Source organism: Mytilus californianus, unplaced genomic scaffold, assembly GCF_021869535.1.
Source record: "Mytilus californianus isolate M0D057914Y unplaced genomic scaffold, xbMytCali1.0.p SCAF_20, whole genome shotgun sequence".
Taxonomy (NCBI): domain Eukaryota; kingdom Metazoa; phylum Mollusca; class Bivalvia; order Mytilida; family Mytilidae; genus Mytilus; species Mytilus californianus.
In genome coordinates, this window is record NW_026262669.1 from 7,441,595 (window position 1) to 7,468,308 (window position 26,714).

Sequence of the window (26,714 nt, forward strand, 5' to 3'; positions counted from 1 at the left end):
TTCTTTAAGTCATCAAACCTTTACATGTCTGGCGTCTTCAAAAATTTACCGGCATCAAATGCCATTTTGTAGAATTGTGTTGGCTAATTCTAATTCTATAAATACAGAAAATCTGATATTAACATTTTCCCGGATGAGTCCCCAATTTCGGATACGGCCAGAAATCACCTTTAACTTGTAGCCAACAAAAGACACAAATCAATAATAAAATTTAACAAGATTTATTATACACAAGTTTACAAGAAACATTATACAAATTGAAATGTTAACTTAACTGTTATATTATATGCCCGATCCTTTGTCTTTTCTTTATCCGGAATTCTTCTCTAAACTGTACGGAATATGACCAATCTAGTATGATGTAGTTAAGGTGAATACAGTGTCAATACAACATCTTCAGAGAACTTCTGTGAATCCAAGTAAAATAATGTCTAAAAAAGTCTAATTTCGGTATCTGTATATGTAGTTGTCACGGAAACTTCTAGAACACTGTAGAACGGAAAGTCCTAGAATACGGTAGAAGTTTAAATTACACATCGTATATTATGATCATTTCAGAATTATTCCATCAGTATCTATGATTGTTCCATTGATTTCTAAACTGCACAATTATAACATTATTTTGTAAACAACTATGAATATGATATAAGCATATTATACATATTATAAGGCCACACAAAACAAAGTAGGCCAAGATAAATAAACATGATAATAACAATATCATAACAACACTGAAACATAACTAATCATTTCTTTCAATCAAGCCAAGTAAACTTTTACGAACATTTTCCTTGTACAATCAGAGTTGTAATATTTTGAACTTTTGGCAAACAGAAAGTCGCCACAACTCAACATTATCAAGCTGCACACCAAATATGAAATAATTCCCTTTCAACGAAGCCCTGGAAACTTTGACGAAAGTTTTTTATCAAAAGCATGACGATGTGGGCGAAACAGGTAAAACACATTCTAGTCAAACCAGATGCAAATTTATTTCATGATTTCGAAAGACTACACTTTTAAATATAATCATAACTTTTGATAAAACAAGAAAAAATAACATTCATGTACATTTTACAGAAATATGTAAAGTAGTCTCGCGCGTTAAATATAATACAATTTCAATCTACATGTTTACTAGTTTAAATGCAGAAACAACGTATAAATCAGATATATGTATGATAATTGAATTCACATAAAGAAATACATTGTAGGGTTATAGACATAATGTGTACAATTTGAATAATACACATGATTGGTAAGAAGTGTAGCTAATTATTTTGAATTTGATATAATACTCAGTCACGAGAGAGCATTTAATAATTATTTGACATAAGAAAATATCAAAGTATGAATGATTCGTGTGATGCAACACGTACAATATACTTATTTTGTGGTTAAAACAGATTTTAGGAAAAACATTGTAAAGTTTCTATTTTGATGTATCAGAATCATATATATTTTAAACATAAAACGTACATGCAAATTAAACAAAGACACATTATATTCAGATTATTTAATATTGTTTTTGCATCGGAAGGAAGTGTTTTCTATCATTTCTGTGTTTCGCTAATGTTTATTACTGGCTGTCACTGTTGTCTTATGAATTTCATCCGTCTGAAGAAATAAATACAATGGTTGTTTTTGTTTAACTTAAAACTATACATCATACATGTTTACAAGTGGTGATATAAATTTGTGATATCTGCTTACTGGGTGCAATTTGTTTATTTTTAAAACGCATTGAAAATTAACACTTAGTTCGTCAACGATGTATGTGAAGGTTTGCTTAAATGTTCGCAGTTTTGTTGTCCATTACATTAACTTCCATATTTTTAGTTTTTAGATAACAAACTAGTCTATCGCTGTGTTGAAGACCCATTCGTGGCCTTGGGCTGTTTTTTGCTCTTACGTCGGGTTGTTGTCTCTTTGACAAATTCTTCATTTCCATTCTCATTTTTATAATATACTGAACAACTCCTTAAGGACTGTTATTGGTTCATTTGTTTGATCTTGTATTTGGGCACGATTTAACGCAATAAATAGTGTGGACTGATGTTGTTTACGTTCAGTTTTAAGGAACAACAGTCATACAAGTCGTGTTAATATTTCAACAAGAACTGCATTTACTCATGGTAAAAGTGTACTATTGATCCTCTATTAACAAACAGTACATGCTAGCTCTGTTTTTGATAAATATATATAGTCACTTTATTTGTTGAAATTATCTGTATATGATGAGTATGTATCCGGTCTATAAGAGTAAGAAAAATGCCATTTTGTGCATATCCTTGTCGATCAGCTAGTAATTAGATGTATTGTACTTTTTTCATGTAAATTTTAAGTATGAAACAAATTAATTGAAAATAAACATGTTATTCTACGTGTATAGCTATAAGTGATACAATTTTGTATAATCATTATATGTACTTCTTTTGATGACTAATCAAGGTTGGCAAAAAAGCGGTCAAAACTAGTATTGACCTGACCTGGCAAATACTGGTCAATACTGGCAAATACTGGTCAATTGAGATTTTGATAAGATATTACTATTAAATACAGTCCCTACCTGGTCAACTACAGGGTAAATGGACAAATATATTCACAGGACAGAAAGTCACTTATTTACTACATTGTAAAGGACAAAAACTCACAATTAATTAGTTAACAAGTTTTTGAATATGTAAGGGAAAATCCTTGAAATAAATTCATTGTAATGTTTATGAGGTTGATAATGAACATGGTTAAATGAAGATTTATTAAATATTAATCCTACAAAGGATATTTCTTGGTACCATGAAGCCAGTCAAGAAAAAGACTATGACAGCTTGTTTTCTTAATCAAAGAAACAGTTCTTTCAAAATTGCATTGTGACTTTCTGTCCTGTGATATTTAGCCCTACATTCAATAACTGTTAGTCATGAAAATATGAAAGTTTTCAAGTCAAAATTAGACTTTTTTAATGATATGTTTTCTTATATAAATTGAAATTTTACATGAACACATCATGGACAGTGATTATTAGAATAAAATTAAAGAAAAAGAAAAACAGCAGCCAAAGTATAGATCCTTCAAAATTTCCATTTTCTGTATTTAGTTTTAGAAGATATTTATCATGCAGTTGAATAGTCAGGAATAGAATAATTGTTTTAAACAGTCTTCAAAAATAACTTTTATGACTTTTTTCCTGTTATGTCAACATTTATTAGGAGACAGTTGTAATATTGAATAAACTTTTGACACCTGCTTGCCATATAATAGGTAATGCCCTGATAATCTAGTCACCTGTAATAATATTTACCTGTTAAAATCGGTAAACGGACAGAAAGTCACAGGACATAAAATCACAAATTTGATAGGACAAAAAGTCACAGGACAAAAAGTCACAAGTAATTTGTTGACAATTGTTTGAATATATAAGAGAAAGATCTTGAAATATTTTCTTTTTATTACATATATTCATTTTTAAGTTTAGGAAATTGTTCATAAGCCTTGATAAATGACAATTTATTAAATTTTAATCATGCAAAGGATATATTTCTTGGCACATTGAAGCCATTTAAGTACCAAGCCACTTTGACATTTTGTTTTCATAACAATTATTTGATCATTATTGATATTTATTGAATAAATTTTAATTACAAAGTTGCTTCATATATAATAGTTCAAGAAAAAACAAAACAAATATTTTTTAAATTAGTGTTTCCTTGTTAAAAGAAAAATAATCTCAAAACTGAATTGTGACTTTTTGTCCTGTGACTTTTTGTCCGTGACTTTTTGTCTGTGACTTTTTGTCCTGTGACTTTCTGTCCTACATTCTTAAAATCAAACCTTTTCAAGAAAAATATATATATATATATGTTATACATGTTGAAATAACTGATATAGCAATTTTATATCCATACTTAAACTATGTTATATCATTACCCATAAGAACTGAATGAGTCATAAGTCATGCCAATAGTTGATAAAACATACCAATATCAATCCTTTTTATAAACTGAATCATGCCATGAATAAAGTTAAAATAATTTCCCCTATCAACTAAGATTTAACGAACATTGATAGTAAAATATGTCAAAAGAACCATGCAAATTTCAATTGTCCAGTATTTGACAGTAATGACCACTTGAGGAGTATTGACCGAGGCGGTAATTACCGGTTAATACCACTGGTAAATACCGGGGGTGGTATTTACCGCCCAACCTTGTGACTAATGCATATAATTTACATCCGCGCCATCGAAGAAAAATATAAATAGTAAGCTTTATCTTCAATACTTACTCTCCACAGGTACAGCTACAATGAGAACATATTATATCATCGTCGGACTTTTGTCAAAATGTATTTACCTATCGGACCTAACAGTGTAAGTTCTATAGTTTGAAGTGGTTCACGTATTGTCATTGTAGGAATTTTTTTAGCTTACATAATATACGGGATTTGTATTTCTCACTATTGGAAAAGCCCTTAATGTGACTTATTGCAACTACCATCAACATAATTTACTCTATATTGAGTAGCTGTCTCATTGTCAATTCTACCACATGTTGTTATGCGTATCCTATTGGCTAATAGATTAATGACTGCACACAAAATTTATCAAATTAAAATATTAAAGTGTATTTGATTATTTTTATAAGCAAAGTAACAGTGTTATTTATGCATCTTGATAACAATTTTCCAACATTGCAACTATCACCTTTTTCCACTTTTATAAGAAGACTGCCATTTGTCATATGATTCTAATGACAACAAATGCTCAAAGTTTTTAGTTTTAGTTTTCGATTTGGTACTTGACAGTTACCGACTAAAGTTAAATAATACATATATTTGAAATAGTAATGGTATGATATATATATATATTAAATAACACAAAGGACAACGCATGTTTTTTGTTTAGTAATTGTAGAACTATGTTTTAAAAACAGACGTCATACATTTATTATTAATCGGAAACAACTTTAAATGGCGAAGATTAATCAAATAACCAGGAATTCTGGTTAACAGCATATTGGGAATTGATACATTGCTTGGACATATAGATATATAACATGAAAGGAATAATGAGAAAGAAGATACAAGATAAAAAAAAATATTGCTACAATTGAGACATATTGTCACCTTATTTGCAAAAATACGGACATATTACACATATACTTTGAATACCGTTACGCAATAAGATCATTCCGCGTGTTGCAACCTGCATAATTAAGTACAATATTCAAGTGTCAAAGACTATTTTCATGTTATAAATTGTGATATAATTGTAAACTATGATTATCTGTTTGAAGCTATTCCCTTACCGACTGCAAAAAATATAAAATCAAGTAAATAAGCCACCGTAGTATAAGTGTTTTAGAAGCAACCGTAGTATGAGTAGTAAAGTGATAGTAGAACTGACAGCTTTTTGTTGAATGTTATAGTCAGTAATCATGTCAAAAATCAAAATTTTGTGTTTGTAATATTTTATAATAACAAACATATAATGTGTTCTGAAGCACTGGTTGAACTTCAGTCTTCTATTGCCTGTTGTGTCTTAATGTCATAACAAATAACACATGCAGTTGTAAAAATATGTTTGTTCATTTATCAATTAAAAAATATAAAACTTCCATACGTGAGTGAAAATTAGTTAATTGTGCAAATAAAATGTTACAAAACTTTCAAACATTGTCTGTTTACAGAACCATGTACAACATTATAAACCTGATCTGTTCAATAAGTTTCTATATGTTTTACAGAATACTCTGTTACTGCTGGCAGTGTACCTGTCAGGTCATTAAGTCGTAATGATTTACCTATACAACGTTTAAATCAATTTGGAAGCATTTTGTCCAAATAAAATTATTAATCTGTTTGTTTCAGTATATCATTCGTTGGGTTAAAGACATTCATAACGTTTAGATTTGTTAAAATAATAAATACTACATTAACAATATTCACGAAAGTATTTAATACCTGAAATATTTTTTTTATAATACTAGAGAAAAAACAAGGTGTTGTTAAAAATATTTATAAACAATAATACGAATTGCATTGTCTATTTGTTCACGTTTGAATTTAGACTACTTAGCATTTCATTTAAAAATTACTGATCTAAATATCGCATTGCTTTTAATATACGAATGGGTTTTGTTACCTCTATATAATTGTGTCTTTATTGATTTGAACTGGTTTTAAATAGTCCAACTTCAATAAAAGCACCATACACAACATTCACTATCTATTATTCTTTCATTCTTCATTTTTTTTTTGTAAAATAATTGCAATATACTTATCTTTTATGGTACAGAATACATACATTGGACTGAAAAATAAAAAAAATAAAATAAAAAAAAGTTTAAAATGAGGAATAATTTGAGACAATCACGATACAGCAAATACTCATCTCAAAAACACCAGTTTATAAATTTTACTGAATATTTTCAGCATATTGTTTTGAGGTTTTTGGTTTTCTTAACTAGAAACTGTGTTTTCCTGAATGTGGAAGCTATTAAAACGAAGTATAGATATCAAAAATGACAAACCAAGTGGAGAACACGAATATCTATATCCCAAAAAATAGTTGTAAAGTCATTATCTTCTCTTTTAGAGTGTATAAGAATCACGATGGAATCAATTTTGTCTATGGGTGTTTTGTATCTATGGTGTTCAGTAGTAAATTATATACCAATCATAGTACAACAAAAACTTAAAATGTATATTATGAAAATACTAGCATATTGATAAAGTGATGTTCTTTTGATGATCGTCTATTGATGAGTAGTTACTGCATACTCAGGAGTATGTAGCACAACATTTTATTTTTTGAAGAAAAAAACAATTAAAGGATAGGTATAATTAAAAAGAACAAACAAGACTAAACATAAAGTCACAAATTGGACATCAGTTAAATTCTGTCTCCCTAATACAAACATAAGGACATACCCAGATGTGACACTAAGAAATATTTGGATATTTTCACGTCATTAGCATATTTAGTGCTGCATAAATAATCACATGATTCAAGCTTTATAAAATTCCATTAGGGTTGTTTTTAAGAAAAGCAGATAATAGTGTTAAGATGGTATGTTTATTGTTTTACTTTACTACACAAAGTTCACCATTATATAAATCTTCTTATATTATAAATTGTAAATATAATTGTACGTTATACTTATCTGTTTGCTACTTGACACTTACCAGCTGAAAAATTCAAATAAATATTTATAGAATACAGCATACCATTTGACAATAAGTTATTACAATGATAATTGAATTAATTAAATTTGCAGTAAAGTGATAGAATAACATTTCGAGATGACAGCATGGTCCGTCAGATTATTCAATTAGTCATTAGTCATGCCAAATATTGAAATGTGATATTTGTACGATTTCAAAATATCGCTTTATAAATTTAAAAATAATTAAGAAACTTAGGTTTTAACACTATCAAGTAATGTTGACGTTAAGTTGATATAATCATTTTCGTGTATGTTCTCTATGGTCATATACTTGAACTATGTTGATTGTTTTACGTCCTTTGATTTAAACATTTCTGCTTTGAGCGTTTCCCGTTAAGGTACATTTAGAAAACAGCACATGAAATCAATCCCGGTATTTTGTTGTGTGTATACTGTTTTTTGTCGTTTTGTCTGTTGAGATTATGCCATGGCGTTGTCAGTTTATGTTCGACTAATTAGTTTGATTAGAGCTGCGTCGGATAGAAATCGACCTTATGCAAGTGCACGTATACATGAATATGTATAAGATTTTGATTGATTTTGGAAAATAAAACTCAAAATAAAAGACGAATTTTGGTCTGTTTTGATTTTCTTATAACAGCTAAATTTTCAGAATTTCCATAGAGAATTTTTCAACCTAAAATAGGTTAACAGATGTATTGATATTCATTTGCATAAAGTTGATTTCTATCCGTCGCAGCTCAATATCTGTTTGGTATTTCCGCCTCTTTTGTAGACGGAACGCACGTGTATCACACATCATTGTCATGGTATGTTTATTGGTTTACTTTTATTTCTACTAACACCATTGTATAAATGTCGTTATATTATGAATTGCATAGATAATGTTACGCTAAACTTCTCTGTTTGCTACTTGACATTACATGCTGAAAAATTCAAACAAATATACATAGAATACAGCATACCGATCAGCAATGAATTATAGAAACGATTGATTGATTGATTGTTGGTTGCTTAACGTCTGGTGGCAAATATATTATGCATATTCAGGACGAGAACAAGTTCAAAATAAATACAATAGGTAGGTTCTGTAATAGATTAAGGGATTAAGGTGGGAGAAATTTAGACTGCCACGGGAAAGGAGGGTATATTGGATAGGGACAGAAATTTTGCCTTGCAACAGGTCACCTGCGGACCCCTCAAAGAGTTGTTGCAAGGGTTCTTAACGTGCAAAGAGCGTGGCACTCTCTTTACACGAGGCATCGGATTTAACGTCTCCATTCTGACCAGACGTGGCTGCAAATGTGTACATCCCGCACAGCCAAACGGACGCCCCACTTTGGCAAGGGTTTTACTTCCGGTCGGAGGAAGACCAATGGTGACCATACTTCTATTCCCCAGTCACCCTTGGGGGAGAGTATAGAAACGACAATGAAACTAATTGAATAAGTAGTAAAGAGAACATGTTAAGATGACAGCTTGTTCTGTGAGATTATTGAATTAGTATTGTCACTAATCATGCCAAATATTGAAATGTGATATTTATATGATTATAAAATTTCGACTAATAGATTTAGAAATCATTACAAAACTTCGGTTTCAACACATACTAAAGTTAACCTTAGGTTGATTTTACCAGTTTTGTTTATATAAACAAAATGAGATATGGTATGATTGCCAATCCACCAAAATTCAAATGAAGTGAATGTGAGCAATTATAGGCCACCGTACAGCCTTCAACAATGAGAAAAACCCATACCGTATTGTCGGCTATAATATGAACAATATGAAACAATTCAATGGAGAAAACTAACTGCTAATTTATAACAAAACAATTTACGAAAAACAAATATAACAGACATGAACCAACGACAACTACTGAACTACAGGTTCTCTATGTCTATCATCTGTTTAGGTTATCATAAATCCATGGCTTTAAACATTTCTGGTTTGAACGCTTTCCATGAAGGTAAATCATCACCAATTGTTGCTACATATACATCCCAGAAAATCATTGAGTCTCCAAGAGTTAACATCACTGATGCTATACCTTTAGTTCCCATTTGCTTCCCTGTTTCGGCAACAACTAGATTTGTAGTGCTCGTTTCCACTTTAAGTTGCCTGTTATGAAAGGCTTTTCAGTGTGATTTATCATAGTTGATGACAGTTCTTCTAGTCAGGGATTTGTTTGTGCTTTACTACTAAAAACAAAATTCTTGGCTGCATTTGTCAAGTTGTTACTTACTAAGAAAATTCGAGTTTTTTTGACATATCAAAAAAGAAATAGATAAATTCCAGATTCAAAAAAATGTCTTCCATAGGTATTACTTCTAATCTTTACATTAAAATTTCCTAACAAATTGACAGCATCATTATTTAAGTAGTACATATTACGCTTTTAAATGCTGGAGTTCGAGAAAATTTTAGTAAATGTTTGGTAATGGTGTAAACAAAATTCCGTGAAATTGTTTTTGCTTTTACATCTGATGTCTTCCTTAGATGGGAGGGGGTGGATAATTGTTGGAATATTATTTCGGTACTCCATCTATATTTCAGAGCATATACGGCCCCCACAATTTTTTATAGGGTTTATTTCAATCAGTTTTCGAAGAGGGTCTTTTTTCGTCTTTTGTCTTTTACTTTTGTATATTCCGTTCTTAAATGGCCATTGTTATATTATAGTATGTTCCTATGTTTTTACCCACCATCTCGTGTTCTTTTCCATTAGCCACCAAATGCAACGTATCATCAAATTCTAACATCTCGTGCAACACGATCAATTTATATTTACACGGAAGCAACTTATGTTTTTCCGACTCATGTATGTAATTTCTACCCTTTTACGCTCACTCTAAGTGTCAAAGCCAGACAAAGTTTGAAAACCATTGGAACTTATATACTGGAGTCTTCATTATGTACTTTAATTATTTGTTAAGCTTTTTACACTATCTATTTCTTTGCGAGTATATTTTTATATATAAATAAGAACGACTGTAATCAACACAACATGACATTTACGTTCATATTCACAGATACGTTTTTGTGTTTAAACTTTTATTTCAGATTCAAACTATTAATAACTTATGTAATTTTGAATGCTGACAGAATGTAACAATCAGACAGAATCAGAAAAATGTACTTTAATAAAAAGATTTAAGACTGCAAAAACATGTAGCTAGTGAATTGAGACACACACATATCAAATCGGTCAACTAATTCGTAAAATTTATAAATTGGCGATTTCAGTCGTTCTTCTTCTTAACACTTTGGAGCATGTTTTCAGTAATAAGCACACCCTTGCTAATGAATTATGTGTATTGTTAAGAAGCACGAGCGTCTAGCGTTAACTAAGATATGTAATCATTTTCCGATATCAGTAGATATAAAAGTACGACCGATCCATGTGTTTGCACGATTATTTAACAATTTTCTCTATCGTATTTAAAACAAGAGAAACACCATGTCAGGATCTTTATCACTGCATACAATATATCCCTTTCGAGTTATGTCCTTCACCGGAAAAGTTTGTCAATTATGCGCGCCTTTATGACGTCATTTGTCAGATACAGGAGACCGCCTGTATCCCTGCACAATTAAAGTTCATCTTCGTGATCGGTATTATGCAGACTAATCTAACACTTATGTTTGTTCCGTAGGTACTTAATCACAATTCCCTAATGACAGCTGCGCTGTCTATCAATGATAAGAATTTAATTTGCCGAATAATTCCAGAAACATAGAATCATATTGTTTAACCGCTCGCTCAACATTGTAAGCACGAATGATGTTCACTAAAACCAAAGATTTTGACGAAAATGCAACAAACTAGAAACTGGTCTATTGATTGAGGGACTTGTAGAGTAAAACATAACTTATCACTTCCATTCAATCAAGCCAAGAAAACTTTGACGAAAATTGTCCTTGAACAATCAGAGTTGTAATTTTTTGAACTATTGGCAAACAGAAATTGGCTGCACAGCGGATGTAACATTTGTTGTACACGTTACAATTGAACATTATCAAGCTGCACACCAAATATAAGATAATTCTCTTTCAACGAAGACGCGTAACACTTTAACGAACATTTTCTATCAAAGGTTTTTCGGACGTACGAAAGGAATTACGAAAGGACGGAATGACGGACGGAGTCTAGCGGGTTACTGGACTTGTTTTCGATGTTGGCCAAAACAGGTAAAAAACATTCTAGTCAAACCAGTTGCAAGGTTTACACAGCCAAATTTTGCTCACGTGAATTTTACGTGAATCTCATTTCACGTGAATTTCACATGAATTTCACGTGAATTTCACAATAATTTCACGTTAATTTCAAGTGAAATTCACGTTAAATTTTCACGTGAAAATATTGCACGTGAAATTCACGTAAAACAGTTCACGTGAATGCCACATGAAAAATATAAACGGTGTCTAAGTTAAAAAAAAATAACCGAAAATCTAAAATTTTATCAACCTCTAATACCTTGTATTATATGTATCATATATTCCATAGAAATCTTTATTTAATTTTAAAAATTCTATTTTCACGTGAAATTCACGTGAATATTTTCATGATATATTCATATGAAAAATTTCACGTTAAATTCATGTGAACAATTTGACATGAAATTAACATGAATGAACATTTTATTTTTCATTGTATCTGAATAAAAGCATGAAATTATAAGAGAAATTTAAGTTTATTAAGTTAATTTTTGTAACATGAGAAACAAATTCACCTGAATTTTACACATGCTATTATTGGTTCCAATTTACTTTTTGCAAAGTTGAATTATTTCAAAGCTGTTATTCTTAGTGTCTCAAGATTTACATATTTGGACATACAACAATGGTAAATGATAAATATTTATCTCTTTGTTAAGCATTAATTATCTCCCTTGATAGTGGGTTAGATGCAACTACAAAAACAAGTTGGTTTTTAATTATATTGTCTATCACTGTTTATATTTATCTCTATTAGAGTCATTAGGGTGGAATTTTGTATACATGTGTATCTCTTATTTCAAATTCCTAGATGCCTATATTATATTGATGGACTAATTGGTTTATTAGTAATATTTCTATAATTATTAATTAGTAAATTTAATTATTTTCACACATCTTATGTCTTCTTTACTTTTATACTTTAAAAAATGTAGGAGGTAACTTATGAAATAGATTACTATTACTGTAATAGATTATTTACATTCCATAATTGCAAAGAATCAAAAAGGATAATATATATATCATACACTTCCAAACATGAGTTATCTCCTTTTTTTACTGTGCAAAAAACTTTTCCTCAAACTTATTAGTCAAGAAAAATTGTGAGCATTGAATTGCACATAAGTTTAACATTAGGACATATGAATAAAAACTAGTAAGTATACAGAAAAGAATTTCAGATGTACTAAAATTTGTCAATAAATGTAAATTTGAATGTTTATCAATTTTCAAGTATATTGAAAGTGCAGTATAAAATATTTTGTATTACTTGTGATAACATGACATCTATACAAGAAACAAATGTTATTTATAATCTTTGAAATTGAAAGATTGCATGATCAATTGTTTCACTGGGACACATTTTAAAATTACAAAACAACGTCCCTGTATGTTTAGATTAATGTTTTTATTCAGAAAAAATGAATGGTTACATTTACACTTTATTATTAAAAAAAACTTACATTCTTAAAACCAGGAAATTTACACCAAACTTAAAAAGCTGTATGCTTTTCAAATAAAAAAGCGAAAGGGTTAATTGATATCTGTTAAACTGTATTGATAATAAATTAATTTAAGGTCTTTAATATACATTGTGTCCAATATGCATTAGTTGGCTGTTGTCTGCTCTTTGGTCGGGTTGTTGTCTCTTTCACAGGTTCCCTATTTCCATTCTCAATTTTATGTATGTTATTATTGATTGACAGTAAAATATTATTTGAAAGCTTTAATAAATGTGTGGTAAATGATTGCCAATTAGACAAGGCTTTCTCATTGAATTAATGTTAAACATTTTATTTTTGTATAGATATATATATGTATATATATATTTTTTTTTACGCAATGAAATCACAGACATAATTGAAATTTAATTATTATATTTTATAAATATATATATATTAAATGGTTGTAAGGGTTTAACTAACAGCTCCATGTGGAGGTGCTCCTATGTAAAGGATGCTTGTTAACAAAATAATTTGTTATATGTTCCAAGAATTTGTATAGTAAGAATGGGGGAACTAGCAGGTACCTATTTTTCACTTTTCACATAGAGAAATACTTTGAACATTAGGTCAGGACAATATCCGTGAATCTCTCGTCCGGAGTCGGGTTTTTTTAAAACGCTTGAAAGATACAAATTATGACGCGTCTTAAAGAGACGGACGACGTTAGCCGATTGTCAACAACAGTACTTGTTTCAGGTAATTTATCAAGACAAACAATACCAAGGAGCTATGAATCAATCAATACTCGAGGATGTACTACAGGTAACTGAAACAAATGATTTAATAGTGCAGGAATAAACAGAAATCTGCAATGACTGAATGAAAATGGTTTTCATCTTTGATTTTGGTATCGTGTCCGTTCGTTCCCAAATAATTTGTATACACGTTCGCCTCGTAGGTCCTAACGCATCTAATTTCAAATTCCAGTTGATTTGTAAGATATTGTTTTATTTGTATGCAGTAACGTAGCTTGGTTTCTATTATTCACGAAGTCTTAAGCTATCGATTTTTTTAACAATTTGAACCCGAAGAAATTATCTATTAATATTAACTGTTTGTTTAAAAAAGAAGATTGGTGTGGTTGCCAATGAGACAACGCTCCACAAGAGACCAAATGACACAGAAATTAACAACTATAGGTCACTGTACGACCGTCAACAATGAGCAAAGCCGATACCGCACAGTCAGCTATAAAAGGCCTCGAAATGACAATGTAAAACAATTCAAACGAGGAAACTAACGGCCTAATCTATGTACAAAAAATGAATGAAAAAAAAATATGTAACACAAAAACAAACGCCAACCACTGAATTACAGGCTCCTGACTTGGGACAGGCACATACATACAGAATGTGGCGGGGTTAAACATGTTAGATGGATCCCAACCCTCCCCCTAACCTGGGACAGTGGTGTAACAGTACAACATAAGAACGAACTATAAAAATCAGTTGAAAGAGGCTTAACTCTGATGGATAAAAATACAAATACTACAAATACAAGTGGACGTTGCCGGATACTTGTACATTTAAACAACAAACAGACACTAAGTACAGATCTGAGAGTACTCACAGTTACTGACAGCTAGTTCTAAGCCACTAACAACTAATAACACTGTGTTGTGTAATTTATTCATTTCATCAAAATAAGGTTAACGTGTTTTAAACTAAAGCTAAACTACCAACTTATTAGTTCATTACCTGCTTATTTTCAATGTTCATATGGATACTTAAATCTTTTAAGACGCATTCATGATTTAGTTTCTCATATCGAATTCTTTAAGTGTCGCAACTTCCCAGATAATGGCAGATTAAAAATTATTTATGAATAATGGAGATGGATATGTAAAATTCTGACTGAGTCTTAAACAGTATAAATTTGTCGCTTTCTTTTTTATTTGTGTATGATTCAAACCATACTTATTACTATCTTATCTGTGATTAACTCAAAAGTTATATAGATAACAAAACACTTGGCTGACTTGCAGTTATCACATACATGACACAAGACAATCACTGACAAGTTTCCGGACTTGCTAGCAGTAACTGAAAGCCATATCAAATACATAATCTGTTGTACAAAATGTACACTCTAATACTGGTGGCTGTACCTCACTTTGACATTAGATTTAACGTCATATCAGAAGCAATACAATTGACTGAATTGTGTCAATTTTTTTTATTCCAGCATATTTAGATTACAGAAAACCACAAATGGTATGAATCAATAACGACAACAAGACGATACAGTATAAAAAAGAAGATGTGGAATGATGCCAATGAGACAGCTACAGGTCACTGTACAGCCTTCATCAATGAGCAAAGCCCGTACCACATACCCAGCTATAAAAGTCCCCAAAAATCACAAATGTAAAACATGCATCCAAGAAAACTACTGGCCTTATTAATGTACAAAAAAAATGAACGCTAAAAACAAATATGAAACAAAGCAACAAAGGACAACCACTGAATTAATATTACAGGCTCCTTATATATAGAATAGAATAGAATAGAATATTTTTATTCACCAAATTAGGGCCCCAGAAGGGCATATAGCATACAAACAATATTATTATAAACAATAATATATAGATACGCATACATTATGACAAGTTCACAGATCAAGTTCGATACATATTCTGTTCAGAAAAAATAACTTTAGATGTTTTAGTTTTGCAGAGCTATAGTCCTTGGACTTGGAAAAATTCACGCAAACAAATAGTTTTCACTTTCTTTTTTGTTATATATGCTTGAAGATATTGATCTGATAATTATCATGATTATTGTACACATGTAGTTTTACCATGACAGATTGCATATCAAGTTCAAATTGTGTTTCAGTTCAGATGATTTTTTTTAGCAGAAACTGTTTGGGACAAATGTAGGAATTATGGTCCAAAACAAGCATTTTTATAAGCCCGTCAAAATTTTGTCGGGACGTAATATGGTATACAAATGTCGTCTGTCCGTCTGTCTTTCCGGCGTAAACATGTCGCACCGTAACTTGAGAACGACTTATCCAAATTTCAATAAACTTAAGATAGTTGTTTCTTATGATGGTCAAACGATCTGTATACTTTTTGGTGAAAATAAGATTAAAACTTTTTGAGTTACAGGACTTAGTTACTAAAAAAAGGTTTGTGTTTTTTTTCACATGTCGCGCTGTATCTCAAAAACAATTTATGATTATTGCCTAAAACTTTACACATTTCTTAGTTATATTAATCTTAAGATCTAATAAAATTGAGAATGGAAATGGGGAATGTGTCAAAGAGACAACAACCCGACCATAGAGCAGACAACAGCCGAAGGCCACCAATAGGTCTTCAATGCAGCGAGAAACTCCCGCACCCGGAGGCGTCCTTCAGCTGTCCCCTAAACAATTATGTATACTAGTTCAGTGATAATGGACGTTATACTAAACTCCAAATTATACACAAGTAACTAAAATTAAAAATGATCTGTATACTTTTTGGTGATGATTCAAAATTTAATTTTTGAGTTATTGAGTATTTTATTTGTAAAAAAGGGGGAGGGGTTTTTCACATGTCGCGCCGTATCTCAAAAACGATTTATGATTATTGCTTAAAATTTTACACACTTCGTAGTTATATTAATCTAAAGATCTGTATACTTTTTGTTTTTGATTAAAAATTTCATTTTAGAGATATTGATTTATTTTTTAAAAGGGTGGTTTTCACATGTCGCGCCGTATCCCAAAAACGATTTATGATTATTGCTTAAAATTGTACACACTTCGTAGTTATTTTAATCTAAAGATCTGTATACTTTTTGGTTTTGATTAAAAATTTCATTTTAGAGATATTGATTTATTTTTTAAAAGGGGGGTTTTCACATGTCGCGCCGTATCTCAAAAACGATTTATGATTATTGCTTAAAATTTTACACACTTCTTAGTTATATTAATCTAAACATGCTAAAGACCTGTATTCTTTTTGGTTTTGATTCAAAATTTTGTTTTAGAGATATTGAGTTTTTTTGTAAAAAAAAAAGGGGGTTTTCACATGTCGTGCCGTATGTCAGAAACTATTTATGAATATTGCAGAAAAATTCACACACAAGACGACGAGCGTATCATGCGCTCATGGCGCAGCTGTTTGTTTCATGTTTCATAGCAATAAAGTGTGTATAAGTGTAGGATAACTATAAAATTGTTCCACTTCGTAGGTCATTTGTAGGTTCCATACCTCAAAAGAAGGTTTGGACTAATTTTTGGGGTAACAGGCTAAACCATGTAAACCATTTAATAATGTTGGGCCAAAAAACAATGATTTTCTGGTTTCAAACATTTAAGTCTTGAATAATATACATTGTACATCATTCGTATATGTTCATACACCTGAACTAATATATAGATATAAGAAGATATGGTATAATTTCCCTTCACTCACGATTAAATGACATACATGTAGAAGTAAACATAAACTACAGGTCATAATTCATCCTTCAACAATGAGCAAATCCCATAAAGTCTAAGGGGAAATTGTAAAAAAATCAATTTCAAATGGTTACAACTTGAAAACTAATTTAATAATGACAAGGGGTCTTCAGTTACTATTGTAAGACTACAATGGGAAGACCTGCTTTTAGTTTAAACTACTGGGCCAAATTTATTAAAATTTAAACACAAGCCTCTAGTTGATATTTGATAGTACAATTCCAAGTTTAATATTAATACATGTGACATGAAATACATGTATATTATAGGCTAATTGTTTGCAAAACTCTTTGAATAGTATTGCGTTCACATGTTAAATACTGTTTTCTCCCTTTCAGCAGTATTACAAGGTATGGACAGAGGAGTTGAATATTGATTAAGACTGATACTGGAATTAATGAAGTAACCTACATGTAGTGTCCAAACTCTATGCCGAGTATGCCTATCAGACAGTCCATGTTTACATGTACCAAAAAAGGTACGTTGACAGCCAATGCTAAGTATTAATCTTAAACATATATTCAATGATTGTATGTGCATCGCTGATACATATATTTCGCTGTTGTGTGGCTGTATTTCTGATCAGAGACTGATAAAAATCAGATTATCCTTTATCTTAAGTTCAAATATTATGTACTAGTAACTACATGGATTCAATGTCTTGCATTCATTTAACTTATAATAATAATGATGCAGCATCCAACAAAAAGTATATCTTTTTGACCTTCATTGATTGTGAATATGTATGAATTCTGTCAGATTGTGGTACTTAAAAAAATTTTTGAGTCTTTTGCACATATACCTTGTCATTGGACTTTAAATGAATTTGATTTCTGATAATGGCAGAGTGTTTTGAACATTGCTTCATAGTGATGATCAGATTACCTTTAATCAATATATAAACAATGTACATGTACACTGCTACTTTTGCATAGGTACTATTTCTGTACTAAAAATCTGTAGTACTGGACATTTACTTTTAATATCTAGTACTATTGCTTTATTTTAAACTTATTGTAATATGTAGGTACCGGTATTTTACAGTACTTGTTTTGTACTAAAAATTTTGGTACAGAAATAATACTCACAATGATCACAATATTCCATGTTTGAAAATCATAACTTTAAGATTTGAACAGTCAAGGGACAAACTTAATTAAGTTATTAGAGAAAAATAACATACATGTGTTATTACAGATACTTTCATGAGTTGTCTGCTCTTTATTTCTTAATCTGTAGTAACATATGTTTGCTATTAGTTAATATATCAAAATATATTTTTATTTTTAGTGGGCTCTTGGGATTTTTTGAAACTTTGCGCAGAAACTTAATGCATAACCTTGATAATTAATTTTCCAATTCAATTAATACATTTTTGATCAACCATGGTAAATCAATGAGACAAGGCTTTTAAGGGATACACTAAGCTGTAATAACAAGGCTTAGTTATTACAGGAATGTAACTTATAAAATGAGACACTTGGGAATTACTGGGAAGCTTGTTCAGAACCTCATTACATGCTTTGATCATTATTTCTTACAATGAATTAAAATACATTGTGTTATATATATAACTTAATCGGATAAACATCTCCAGTTAAACAAATGACAATTTTGATGATTGCATTTATTGAATAATATTTTATGAACTTAACCAAATTAAATCAATTTCAGACAAAATTACAAGTGGACAGTTGAAATAAACTGAAAAATCTGGCTTCAAATGTCCAAGTTTATTTTTTGACACATATACTTCTACCATCCCCAATTTAATCCATCGACGTTTCGAAGTTATTTCTTTCACACTATTAATCATTAATCCCTGAAGGGTACCTACTATCCAAAATATAAACCCTCATTCAAGTCCCTATTAAACAGACAGTTATTTATATTTTTTTCAATTTCGGTAATACCGCGAAATTAAGTACACGCGAATATGTCGGCAATACCAAACACGCGAAAATAAGTACTCGCGAAAAAAGTACATAATTATACAGTATATCTTTCTAAAGTTTAGTAAACATAAAGACAATAATAATACCAATAGAACTTGTATACAATTTAACAAAGTAAAAGATATATATTGCCTCTTTGAAACATGTAACATACATATGTTATTACAGTTTTTTAACATTTTAGCCCACAATAACGACATGTATGTTATTTTTCTCTAATAACTTATTTAAGTTAGACCCTTGACTGTTGAAATAGACACGCTTTCAAAATGTTGAAAATGTAACGGTGTAATAACATGATTAAAAAACCTGTAGTACTACTACTTAAATTTCAAGTACAAATCAAGTACTGTAAAATACAGTTTCCTAAATATTACACTAATTTTAGAGTAACAAAATAGTACTGAATATTAAAAGTAGATTTCCAGTACTACATATTTTTGGAACAAAAATAGTACCTATGCAAAAGTAGCTGTGTATATAAATAGAATTTAATTGTTGCAGATTGATAATTTTTAGTAATTTGAAAATAAGGAGATGTGGTAGGATTGCCAATAAGAAAACTATCATGATCAGCCACGGTCAAAATGAAGGGGATGTAAGCAGTTTTAGGCCACTTTAAGACCTTCAACAATGAACAGAACAATACTGTTTACTCGGCTGTTAAAGATCCTGACAAAATGTGCAACAGTTCAATCTAGAAATTTAGTACTAGTCATTTTGCTAGCTATACATGCTATAGTGATGTTCACTTATTGGTTAAAAAAAAATCAATTGTTTTCTCTCTTGGTGAATATTTTTTACAACAATTGCCTGTGTGAATTTGACATATATCTAAATGAATTTTCAGTTGTATTGCCATTTTTTTTATTTGGAAAACAGTTCATCAGCATGATCAGATTCAGGTCTTATATTTATAATAATCACTGGAATTTAAATTTTCAGAATTAGCTCCCCAGATGTAAAAGGAAGTGAAGTTATACATGTTATATGTTTCGATGAAATGAATGACTTGATTAGATATACATGTAGAGGAGACCCTATAGCTACAGTACATGTAACTGGTATGTATTTGTTACAGTATTTGTTGTCAAAATTGTATAACAAAATGCCAAAACCTGTGCCCCCCCCCCCTTTTTTCTGGGAAAAATTTGTTTGATTATATAGGGAATCACTGAAGCTTGACCAGAGCGGGCCCCTTCTAAGGCAGTCAGTTGGCCCCCACTTATGAACATTTCTGGATCCGCCACTGTGTTTGTTGTATACTATACAAGCTATAATCAATAAACAGATCAGCTTTATTTGAGGTAGGCTATGCTTGAAAGGTTCACATGTCTGTCTGACTTGGTTTTTCTGACCTTGGCATTATTTGCTTGACATTATTTTTTTCATGGATCATTGGTTATGTTAAGTTTATATATCATACTTATAGTAAAATTATATCTATAGCATATTTAGAACAATCAACATAAAATATATCATGAATAGTAAAACAGGCAAGACATTTCAGTGTGTTTACTTGTCTCTTGTTATATCTATTTTATATAAATTTATACTGAGTGCCAATAAAAACACAATTTTGGTCCCCTTACACATGCTTCAGTACATGTAAGTATGCCCAGCAACAGTCGAGGGGGGGGGATAATATCAATTTACTCCTGTCGGTCAATATGAGGATACTTTGTTTGTCTGGCTATCTCCTCCTTCAGTTTTGGAGGTACAACTTTAATGATTTGTAATGTTAACATGGCAAAGTTCAACCATGATGAACCGCCACACCTCCATTGCAGAGGTAATTAAAAAAATGTAAAGTCTGCTAGATTATCCCACATGTGGAGCAGGATCTGCTTACCGTTCCGGAGCACCTGAGATCACCCCCAGTTTTTGGTGGGGTTCGTGTTGCCTTGTCTTAATTTTCTATGTTGTGTCATCTGTACTATTATTTGTCTGTTTGTCTTTTTATTTTTGGCCATGGCGTTGTCAGTTTGTTTCCGATCTATGAGTTTGACTGTCCCTCTGGTTTCTTTTGTCCCTCTTATATCAATTTTCAGAGCATTTGGAGTTTTGATTTATACCCCTATGGAAGCTAATCACAAATGTCTTCACTGGAAAAGTATCAGGTAACCAGATGTTTCCAGAATGCATAGGGCCATAAACATACTATGTTAGTATTGTAATTTAAATGGGGCTAAGACATGTAAGAAGGGGGCTTGAAAATGATGAGTTGTGTTTCTATAGGCACTAAGTATACTTATATATACAAGTAATGTGTAGTACACATACATGAATATGATTTGTTTTCATAAGTAATTTATTATAAAAATGTGACATGGTATGATAGCCAATGAGACAACTATCCACCAGAGTCCAAATGACTGAATATTGACAACTATAAACGACCATATGTACAGCTTTCAACAATGAACAAAACTGATACAGCATAGCGAGCTAGAAAATTTCCTGAAACAGGGTTGGCAAAAACCTAGGTTTTATGAGTATTGCCAAGCCCAGTGGGAAATACTGGGAATTACTGGGTTTTACTGGATAAATCACCATGAAATCACCAATTGATCATGTCGGAGCTTAAAATACAAAACAGTTATCACCTAATTATGAGTTTGGTAAATCATTGGTGATTAAATTAGTGTTATCTTTTTTTCCTTGACCACAGAAACAAACATGCTGATTTTATTATATTACAGGAACTGTAGGAAGTTTTCAAAGAGTCTGATTGCTAAGTATGCATTACAGGATTTTATCATTGGAGCAACATCTTAGGAGGATAAGTGCAAATGTATGAAGGAATCCTTGGGTACAAATAGCAATAATATGCAGAAGAGGACTCTTAAACATTATCAATAGACATGTAGTCATAGTAGTGGTGTTTTCAAGAAATGTAAACCAACTGGAATTAACTATTGTGTATATTTTTTCAACCACAAGTACTTTCAAAATATAATACAATTCAAATTCAAATTATTGTGTCAAAATACAAGTTACAGTAAAAAAAAATGAAAATACATGTTTTAAAATGAATTTTATATAAAAAAATGAAATAACAAGAATTTTTAGCTGATTGTGCAGCCAAACTTTGAGATTTGTTAATGATATATGCCTGTTGTTTGTCAACATTTTGCCTTAACCTTGAGATCAGTGTTAAAATGAGAAAAAAACTATTTTTGCATATATGAAATAAGAAGTAAATGGTTGTAAATTACAGAGAGCCTTTCAATATGGTACATGTGTATATCAGCTATATTTCACAGAACTTTCTATTTTGAGTTTATTAGTACAATGAAATATGAGGTATACATCAATCAGCCAGCAATAAAACAACAAAAACACATGAAAGGCATTAAGGTGCTAACATGCAGTCCTCAACAAAAGACAGGTGTCTAAAAGATATGCCATGATCTATTTAATTGACCAGAGGCTTTAAAAAAAAATACAATATGAATCAAAAATAGCCATCAACACCAAATTCTCTGAATATTTTCTTTTTATTAAGAGGAGATTTTAGACATTCACTGAAAAGGTTTCTGGCTTTAAACAGGTACATGAATATGTGGCGAGGTGAACTAGTTTGTTTTCTTCAAAACCTTCTTAAAAAGAATTGGCATCTTTTGCAAATAGGTCTTTTCCATAATGTGATTGGTTTGTGTCAAAACTGATGACCACACAATATGACTTATACAAACATAATAAAAATCAACTCAAATGAAATATGCATCAGTGCAATCAACTTCTATAAATGACCACAGTCCATAAATCATTAACACAAAAGGATTGAGACTCAAAACAACCTAAAAAGTTCTAGGAGTGAACTAAGGTGCCCTGGATATTATTTATATTCTGTGATGCATTTGCTTGCCTTCTTTGTTTAAGACCAAAACATTTTGGAAACAAAGAAAGTAAAATAGAATGGAAGTATGAACACATGGTCAAGACCAAGAAGAATATTTTTCATGTTTATATATATCAAAACAGAATTTGTATTAGATTATAATTGACTTACATAAATAAGCTCAAATCCTGTGAAATTAGTGTGATTGAGGCTGAATTCACTTTAATTTCATTTAAAAAAAAAAGCTCGATTCATGTTAATTTCACGTGAAAAGTTCATGTGAATTTCACGTGAAGGCTCAATTCACGTGAATTTCACATGAAAAATTTCACGTGAATTTCACGTGAATCAGTATTTTACGTGAAATTCACGTGAAATTCACGTTAATTCCACGTTAAATTCACGTGAACAAAATTTGCCTGTGTATCTTATTAAAAATAAAAAATACGTATTGAAATATAATCATAAAATTCTATAAAAAAAAGAAAATTAACATTCACAAAAATTATAAATTTACATTATATTACATTACTAAAATACAAAATGGAAATATAATACATCTACGTGGTTAAAAGTGGCAGAAACAACGGATTAATGAAATATATGTCTGATGATTGAATTCACATTCAGAAATACAGTGTAGGGTATAGACATATTGTGGTTAACCTGAACTATAACTTGAAGGACTAGAAAAATGTACAATTTCAATTTGTAACGAAACAATTGCTTAAATACTAATCCGACACGTTGTAATGCTTTTCAATACGAAAGGTTCTGCACTAAAATTAATTGTAGGATGCATAAAAAAGTAAAATCAATTCGAATGGTTTAGGTTATTTTTCTAACAACGGACACTAAAATGTCAATAATTCATTGTAGTTTTGTAACACTTTTTTATGCAGTGTAGCTAATTATTTCGAAATTGATATAATACTAAGTCACGAGAGAAAATTGAATCATTATCTGATATACGAAAATATCAAAGTATGAATGATTCATGTGATCCATTTTAGTAAACTATTTGCAAAGTTTGTCTTTTTATGTTGTCAGAATCGTACATATTTTAACATAAAACTAACATATACTAGTATATAAAACAAGAAAACATTATATTTGTTTTCCATTATTGTTTTATCAGAAGAAAGTGTTTTTCTATTATTTCTGTTTCTCTCAAATGTTTGTTACTGGCTGTATATTTACTCCCATGTGTATTTCATCAATCTGAAGAAATAAATAAAATGAATGTTTTGTGTTTTACCTTAGTATATACATCATTCATGAAACGTATTGCAAGTTAAAACGTTGTTCGTCATAGGTGTTTGTTTGCTTACATCTTAGCAGTTTTATTGTCCTCAACATTTACTTCCGTATATTCAGTTTTGAAATATCTAACTAGTTAGATATACTGAACAAATCCTTAAGGACTGATTGGTTTATTTGTTTCGAACAGCGGTATACTACTGATGCCTTTATTTTGATCTTGTATTTGGTGACGATTTGACTCAATAAATAGTGTGGACTGATGTTGCTTACGATCAGTTTTGTCGAACAGCAGTCATACAAGTCAAGGTTTCCGATGTGTTATCATTTCAACAAGGACGTCGTCTCCCCTTTGTAAAAGTGATATTATAGTTCCTCTAATAACAGTACATGCTAGTTCTGTATTTTGATAAATATATATAGTCACTGTATTTGTTGAAATTATCTGTATCTGATGAATATGTATCCAGTCTATAAGAGTACCAATCTTTTCAAATGCAACCGATTTATGTCAGAGACGACCATATTACTAATCAAATAAACAGTGTCCTTCATAAGAAGCAACTTGCAACCATAAATTACGTTATATATTTACAAAAACAAGTTTAAAAGATACAACCACATAAAAACGCCATTTTGTGCATATCCTTATCGATCAGTTAGTAATTAGATGTATTGTACTTTTTCATGTAAATTTTAAGTACGAAACAAACTAATTCAAAATAAACATGTTATACTACGTGTATAGGTATCAGGGACACAATTTTGTATAATCATTATATGTACTTCTTTTGATGACTAATGCATACAATGTACATCCGCGCCATCGAAGAAAAATATAAATCGTAAGCTGTATCTTCAATACTTACTTTCCACAGGTACAGCTACAATGAGAACATATTATATCATCGTCGGACTTTTGTCAAAATGTATTTACTTATCGGACCTAACAGTGTAAGTTCTATATTTTGAAATGGTTCACATATTGTCATTTTGGGATTTTTTTAGCTTACTTGATATACGGTATTTGTATCTCTCACTATTGGAAAAGCCCGTAATGTGACTTATTGCAACTACCATCAACATAATTTGCTCTATATTGCCCGTAATGTGACTTATTGCAACTACCATCAACATAATCTTCTCTATATTGGGTAGCTGTCTTATTGTCAATTCTACCACATGTTGTAATGTTTATCCTATTGGCTAATAGATTAATGACTGAACACATAATTTATCAAATTAAAATATTCAAGTTTATTTGATTTTTGCATAAGCAAAGTAACAGTGTTATTTATGCATCTTGATAACAATTTTCACCTTTTTCCACTTTGATAAGAAGACTTCCTTTTGTCATATGATTCCTATGACAACAAATGCTCAAAGTTTGTAGTTTTAGTTTTCGATTTGGTACTTGACAGTTACCGACTAAGTTAAATAATACATATATTTGAAATAGTAATGGTATGATATATATATATTAAATAACACAAAGGACAACATATGTTTCTGTTTTGTAATTCTAGAACTATGCTTTAAAAACAGACGTCATACATTTATTTAATAATCGGAAACAACTTCGAATGGCGACAATTAATCAAATAACCAGGAACTCTGGTTAACAGCATAGTATGTAAATATAGGGAATTGATACATTGATTGGACATATAGATATATAACATGAAAGGAATAATGAGAAAGAAGACACAAGATAAAAAAAATATTGTTACAATTTAGACATATTGTCACCTTTTTTCAGAAATACGGACATACTAAACATATACGATATTTGGATAACTTGGAATATCGTTACGCAATTAAATCATTCCGCTTATTGCAACCTGCATAATTAAGTACTTTATTCAAGTTTCAAAGAATATCGTCATGTTATAAATTGCGATATAATTGTAAACTATACTTATCTGTTTGAAACTATTCACTTACTTACTGCAAAAAAAAATAAATAAAATCAAGTAAATGAGCATACAATACAGCATACCATCTACAGATGGGTGTAGTCCTAACCTGTACACAAGTAAACTTAAAGAAGTCCTTACGACTGCTCTATAGGTTAACTTGGGAACATTTCAGCAGACCTGTAAGTTAATTTTATCCATAGCAGACCGGACCTCATGTCTGCTTTTTTAGGACTGCTGCAGACCAGTCCTGAGGACAACTTTGATAGAGCAGACTTGTTCCCAGGACAGGTCAGCTAGACCAGACCAGACCTGCGGACAGGTCAGCTTGGGATCAAGTTAACTTTATCTTAGAGGCGCAGACCAGACCAAAG

General features: G+C 30.7%; 1 protein-coding gene and 2 long non-coding RNA genes across 6 annotated transcripts in view; all 3 read right to left on the reverse strand.

Moving 5' to 3' along the window:
* LOC127731602 (E3 ubiquitin-protein ligase TRIM71-like) overlaps positions 1 to 26,714 on the reverse strand; it is a 402,197-nt gene that overhangs the window by 328,312 nt on the left and 47,171 nt on the right. The gene's annotated exons all lie outside the window — the stretch shown is intronic.
* Positions 1,174 to 25,488, reverse strand: LOC127731622 (uncharacterized). The gene is made up of 3 exons (XR_007995638.1): positions 25,371 to 25,488; positions 4,285 to 4,361; positions 1,174 to 1,617 (listed from the first exon to the last, which is right to left on the reverse strand). It is a non-coding gene; the product is annotated as an uncharacterized LOC127731622 (long non-coding RNA).
* On the reverse strand, positions 22,227 to 25,367 carry LOC127731623 (uncharacterized). The gene is made up of 2 exons (XR_007995639.1): positions 25,294 to 25,367; positions 22,227 to 24,385 (listed from the first exon to the last, which is right to left on the reverse strand). It is a non-coding gene; the product is annotated as an uncharacterized LOC127731623 (long non-coding RNA).